This window comes from Lissotriton vulgaris, chromosome 4_1 (genome assembly GCF_964263255.1).
Source record: "Lissotriton vulgaris chromosome 4_1, aLisVul1.2, whole genome shotgun sequence".
Taxonomy (NCBI): Eukaryota; Metazoa; Chordata; class Amphibia; order Caudata; family Salamandridae; genus Lissotriton; species Lissotriton vulgaris.
The window spans coordinates 206,401,489-206,408,715 of record NC_141691.1 but is presented as its reverse complement, the minus strand read 5'-3'; the positions used below and the strand labels follow the sequence as shown (position 1 = coordinate 206,408,715).

Here is a 7,227-nt window from a genome sequence, read left to right as displayed (position 1 = left end):
ACATGTATGGCTTTTGGCCCCAGATTCTGAAAATATGCCAGGCTCCTGTATTCCTCCCCAGAAGTGTATGTATGGATCAATGGAACACTATTGAAGCGCTTTCCACTCTGCCAGGGTACCAGAAAGAGCTGTCTGCTATTTCCATTGATTTTTGCCCTAGCGGTGGAACCGCTGCCCCGCCTTATACAATATGGCACCCAATTGAGGGTCTGGAGGTGACCTAGGGGGGAGAAGGATAGCATCTCTTTATATGCGGATGATGTTCTCCTATACGTTGGTAACCCCACCAAGTCAGGCTCTAGGATAATGAAGATCTTCTCCTTATATGGAGATGAATCGAGTGTCTGCGCCAGTTGGAAACCAGTCTCTCCTGGTGCCCCTATAAGGGGTCTTAGACCCCAGTGAATGGCAACACCAAATCCAGATTCGGCGCCTCAGCTTCAAATGTCTGGGCATTCACACCTAAACCTTGCCAGAGCTCTCCTGGTCTCTCAACCTGGCACCTCTGGAAACTCGTATGAAATGAGATTTTAATCATTGGTCCCGACTTCTGCTCCACATCTTGGGCAAAATAACACTTTTCAAAGTGATGACCCTCCCCATCTTCCTGTATATCCCTCAATATTACCCATCCCCGATATTGGTGCGGTGGTTCGGAACACTTTACTTCCACATTTGCTCCTTCCTCTGGGCAGGAAGACTCCATATATAGCTTTCAATGCATGCTGCCAACCATTTATACAAAGAAGGGATGGGCATCCCAACTCCTGGCAATTAACGATTGGGTCACAGGAGGCTGGGGAGATCCAGTCTATACACTCAAGTAATAAAATTATGTCATGACAGCATTCTGCACATCCTATATCAAGGCACACTGCCCCAGTACCTTCCCCGACCCTATCCAGGTGGTGGTTCACACATGGCATGCTACCCTGCGGATGATGGGCTCGAACAAACAACTCACGCAGCAGACCCATCTATGGTCTAGGTCAGGTGTCGCTATTGGAAGACTTCACTAAATGGGATATGATAGGCATCACAATGCTTGGTGATGTCTAGCAGGGATCCACTATAAAAAAAAAATTCCAGAAGCTACAGTCCTCATTTTAGCCTGCCCCACCCAATTTCATAAATACGTACAATTACGGCATACATTCGCCTGCAACCGAGAGACCTGACCTCAGACCAGCCAGAATTCAATCCTCTCAAAGCCATGCTCCGTCAAGGCACGTTGGGAAATAGTGGAATCTCCAAGATTTATAAAACACTGGTATACAACTTCCCCACTAAATTTAGTGACCTGAGGAAAAAATGGGAACAGTGGGTTGTCACGTCAGACTGGGGAGGAGCCCGAATGGCTCCCCGTATTATAGCCGCCCCGGCCCGCCTCTGGTCCATTCAATTAAACTACCTACATATTACTTATCTTACACACAGGCGACTCTGGATGGCAGGTAAATGCATTTCACTTAATTGCCCCAGGTGCCACCGGGCGGACACTAATTACTTCCATATGGTGGGGGCTTGCCCTGTTATAATCTCATATTGGAGGGCCATTGCAGACACTTTGACAGGCGTTTTATGAGAAGCCTGTGGGGCTTAACGCAGGAGTTGCTCCTCTTGTTTGGAATCACCATAATTCTGGCTAAAAGAGACATAGCTTAATACTGAACCCAATCAACAACCCTCTACATCTCGACATGGACTGCCAGTATGGCCCAGGGCACAGAAAACCAAGGCACCAATCTACAGGTCAGAGGATGCCCTCTGAAGCATGCAAAATCAAGGGGCAGTGGTGGAGTTTTTCTGCCATAATGAATGGGCACAATTCTTGAGGAGGGAGGGCTGGAAAGGCTCCAGGTAATGGATCCGAAGTGGGTGGCACCCCATGGGATGGGATAGAATTCTTTGAAGCAATGTGATGTCATGGTGTTTGTTTAAACTCATTAAAGTGGTTTATGAAAAAAACAGATTTCCTTATGTCAATGGTATTGACCGGTCTGGCCCATCAGTGTTTATTTCTCTAAGAAACCAGAAAAACTTCAAAAGAACTTAATTACTAGTCACAAACGTATATATTCTACACAATTCCTTGAACGTCTTGCTCTACAAGCCTATGAGCATTGTAAAGAAAACATTAATGAGAAAACTATTGTGGGCAATATTTTGGCAAATTCAGGATACACAAAATGTATTCATAGGATGCATAATACCCAAATAAATTTTCTGAATAAAACAGCTCAGTAGACAACCTAGATTTGGGTACATTAGATAGCTGAAGACACTCTTTACTCCAAAACATTAATGCATATCAAATTGAACAAAATGACCTAAAATGGACTTATAATTTGACTGAGTTTTAATCTGAAGGTGTAGCCCTGTGGGCAATAGCTACTTATGTGTGTATGAATTAATTTCTTTCTAAGACTACTGGTTGTTTAGTCAACTGCTCAGACCCAAGGTTTAGTAAATATACAACTATGACTAATACTGCATACAGTATAGGGAAGCCGTGTCACCGATGACGAACAACAATTTGAGCCTAGTGGCTGTGACACAGAGCACCTGTCCACAATTATTGAGGAAATGGATTTAATGATTTTTTGCTGGGTTCACATCCTGATAAAAATCTTTAAAAATGCCCTTGTTAACATATGCCACTTATAAGAAAGCGCAGACCTGCTCAGAAAGTGCAGCTACAGAAAGTATTAAAGAAAGCGATAGATAAATAATGCAAACTACATGTTAAGTTATCAACAATGGTTGCCCCACTGAATCTACAGCCAGAGCCTCCTAGTCATCTTCAGCAGCAGCTTGAAGCCCAGCCAACTGCCACAGGCGCTAGTAATTCAACATGTCGATCCTCAAAGTACATGCCCGTCAAATCTGTGATGCCCGTGGTAATCCCACGGTATAGGTTGACCTGAGCACTGCTAAAGGCATGTTTCGAGCTGCTGTTCCCAGCATGGCCTCCACCGGAATCCATGAAGTACTGGAACTGCGCGATAATGACAAGACTACCCTTATGGGGAAAGATGTCTTACAAGCGGTTGATCACATCAATAATACCATTGCACCTGCTCTGGTTAATAAGAGTTTAAGTGTCTTGGAACAGGAAAAGATAGACAAGCTGATGTTGGACATGGATGGCACTGAAAATTAATCAAAGTTTGGTGCCAATGCCATTTTGGGGGTGTCATTGGCAGTATGCAAAGCCGGAGAGATGAAAAGGAGGTGCCACTGTACCGTCACATTGCAGATCTTGCTGGAAACAAAGAAGTCATCCTGCCAGTTCCCGCATTCAACGTGATCAATGGCAGATCTCATGCAGGAAACAAGTTGGCCATGCAGGAGTTCATGATCCTGCCCGTGGGGGCAGTAGCTTCAAGGAGGCCATGCGCATCGGAGCCGAGGTCTACCACAATCTGAAGAATGTGAGCAAGGCAAGGTACAGACAGGATGCCACCAATGTTGGAGATGAGGGCGGCTTTGCCCCCAACATCTTGGAAACTAAAGAAGCTCTAGAGCTATTGAAGACTGCCATTAGCAAGGCTGGCTACTCGGAGAAGATTGTGATTGGCATGGATGTTGCCTTCAGAATTTTATCGTGATAGGAAATATGACCTGGATTTCAAGTTGCCAGATAACCCCAGCCGCTACATCTCCTCTGACAAGCTTGCTGACCTGTACAAGAGCTTTGCCCAGAACTACCCACTTGTCTCCATTGAGGACCCCTTTGACCAAGATGATTGGGCAGCCTGGTCCAAGTTCACGGGCAGCTTTGGATTCCAAGTGGTGGGCGATGACCTGACTATGACCAATCCCAAATGTATTGCTAAAGCATTACAAGAAAAGGCTTGCAACTGTCTGTTGCTGAAAGTGAACCAGATAGGCTCTGTCACAGAGTCCCTCCAAGCTTGCAAAATGGCACAGTCAAATGGTTGGGGAGTGATGGTGAGCCCATCGCTCAGGAGAGACTGAAGACACCTTCTTTGCAGACCTAGTGGTCGGTCTGTGCACAGGGCAGATAAAAACTGGAGCCCCATGCAGGTTGGTGCGTCTCGCAAAATACAATCAGCTACTGAGAATTAAAGAGGTGCTAGGGTGCAATGCTCGTTTTCCTGGCCGAGACTTCAGGAGACCTGTTGTGAACTAGAGTGGCTGGGCGATGCAGTCCGTTTTGGAGCATGAGCACTTAACTAGTCACCCTATAACAAGATAACGCACCCCTCGAGGACCAGCGGGCAGAACGCCACAATTGTGCAGGCTCGCCTCTGACTGTAGGGCACCCGGCTAACCCTGCACTGTGACCCAATGCTTCCAGATGCCTTGCTCCTTCCTATTGTCTCCAGGTTTTGAGTGTTACATTCTTGTGCCTATCTTCCTTTCTTGTGATCTCTTGTGACTGTATCCCCCAGTACTTGTGTTGTGTGTACAGAGTGATAATAACACAGATGTTGTGGAGCTTGCACACTGTAACTAAGGATCATGTAGAATTGTACTTTAATAAAGAGCAATACGTGAACAATCAACATTTTTTTTTTATCAACAATGGTTTCCAAATGCTCTCAAAACAAGTGCACCCGATAAGAACCATAATGTCATCAGTCTTTAATTTCCTAAAGGAAGACGTATGTCCTTTACAAAATGGACAGGCTCAGATGCAAGCTATAACACAGCAGCTACATTGTGCATTATTTAAACACTAGAATCAGGCAAAGAGCCGTGATAACTCATAAATGAGAGTACTGTGTTCAAACCTGTTAAATTGACTTCATCCCAAAAAAGAAGCCACATGCAACCTTGTAAGTATAGAGGGGATAAAAAGTACACAGTTTTCTACATGGAGTAATCTCCTTACCCATTACTGCCTTTCATTTTTATGAGTGTTAAAAACATGAGTCATTGGGCTGGTATGAAAAAATACACAATGTTTTCCTTGACCGCACATGGGAGTATTCGTTTGAATTCCACTGTTACACTAAACACATTCCAGCATTCATAAGAGCAGCTGGATGTAGTAATCTTCTAGGTCACTGACTGCTCTGCAATTCCATCTCTCTGCATGGAGCTTGTAACTCTTTGATTCCAGGTTTATATTGTAAGCTATTGGTGACACCTGTTCAAGTCATTCTTTCCTTTCATAAACTTCTAAGTAATGGTTCTCATCTTATAAGCACAAATGAAATGTGCTGTGGCATGGTCGCTGGGGTCTCCTATGTGTGAACTTTAAAGAAAACAAATTGTAATGGCATTCTTTTGTTTCCCTCTCCTAAATTACCTCTGTAGGCCACCTCAATAACATTATCCCTCACACAAACTTTCCTCCTCTTACCATGACATCTACCTCAACAAGCAACTAATATTTAACCTTCTAAAAAATCTGAAGTCCCTATCATAATTTGTTTATAAGGCCCCTATCACAAAATGAACTTCTGAACCTGATTCAAAACACAATCAGAGGTCAGTCTTCTCAACTAGTCTTTTTACTAGTGTCTTCCTTCACACGAATAATGGCATTGGACACTGAGGGCCCTATTCCCAGAACTAACTTAAGACAAAATCCTAAAGTTACTACAATTTTGGTATTCACAGAAGGCACTTACTCATTTTGGTACTCACAGAAGGGACTTACACATTTTGGTTAGACACTGAAGGCATTTAGGAGTCCTAACTTTACTACTCCTAAACTGAGAAAAATCCTAACTTTAAGACTTTCGGTATTCACAGAAGGCATTTAGAAGTCCTAAAGTTAGGACACCTGCTCAGCACTCAAGGTGCCCCTACCTTGGTGCACCGAAAGTCACCGTCCCGTGGCGGCGTGCCTGTGCCAGCCACAGTGTGTCCAGTGCCACCAAGTCTGTGCCCTGCAAGTCATGGACCCTGTATGATTGGGTACTGTGGTGCGGACGTCACCATGTCGCCTCCGGGCCGGGGGAATGTGATGTTGCAGGGCCTTGGGCCCTCAGGCCTACATGAACATCACACGGATACACCCAGAGAGAGAGGTTGGAAATGGCGTGTTGAGCATGTGCGCCTGGCCCTTTTTATTGGCAGGGTTACATGACCTGTGACACGTGTCCTGGATGGGTGTGATGTGGGTGTATACCAGCCGTGAGGGAGCGGCTGTGGCATGCTGACAACTAGACCTGCAAATGACTACAGGGAATACCTAGGACATGTAGCGTTGTCGTCCCCCCTTGTGAGCATAAATGGAGTGGGCTGGCCTTAAGTATGCCAGTCCAGCCTAAAGGTGTGAACAATGACCTGGGCTTGGATCCGTACAGGGCTGGACAAGGAAGTAACTAGTGCGTGTGTCCCTGTTGTTGTGTCTGTGCCACCCGGACCGCAATCGGCAATGTGTCACCCTGTGACCCAAGTCCAACGAGATGAGCCACATAGACGTAAGAGGAATTATATGAGCCTACATTCATAAATAGTTCCACACTTGAAAGACCATCGACATGACACATCTGTATGAGTTTGAATGTTTAATGCACATTCAGTGGAGTGTTGCATCTGGAGTAGTACAGGCTTGTGAAAACCCCACATGATGATGTTGGACCTTGGCAGGCCAGCGAGAGTCCTTCAGGGAATGACAAGTCCAAAGGAAGGGGAAGAGTTCAGTCCGCAGTCTGATTGCTGTGTCATTGGCGATCAAACAGAATATGGCAGTCCATGTCCAGGTCCAGGGTGAGTGTCGCAGAGTGCATCGGGGGACAGTGGAAGGTGATGGTGCACAGGGCAGAGCCAAGAAGAAACAGGCCATATGGCAAAGAGGAATACTACAATTTTCTCCGTAGAAGTAAGGCAGTTTCATCCGCATCTTCGTCCTCTGCTGTTTCATGTGCCTCACATGTGGATGGTGGTGTTCTGTCTCCTGCACTGTGTGAAAGTGACACCTCAGGGGCCAGATGTGGAATGTCTGCCGCACTGTGCAGCACGAACACTTCAGGAGCGGAGATGTGGATGTAGGTGGTAGCAGCAACATGCATCAATGCCATGCCTTGTGGCAGCAATGCCATGAGGATGGTTTTGAAGTCATTGAGGAACCCAGCCACCACTCGCTGGTGTGCAGCCGTGGCAGCCGCTCTTTCCGCATTCGTCTGCTCCATGGTCTCCATTAACCTCTGCATGTTTCCCAACTCCCGTGTGACATCGATAGAGCCACTCTGACTGGATAGTTGTTCGATTCTCTGAGTCAGGGCCCCAGCGATGTCAGCCATG

The 7,227-nt window shown here is 45.9% G+C and overlaps 1 pseudogene; it reads left to right on the top strand.

The window, feature by feature from the left end:
- Window positions 1–2,771: 2,771 nt before the first annotated feature.
- Window positions 2,772–4,204, top strand: LOC147718567 (alpha-enolase pseudogene; annotated as a pseudogene).
- The last annotated feature ends 3,023 nt before the right edge of the window (window positions 4,205–7,227 follow it).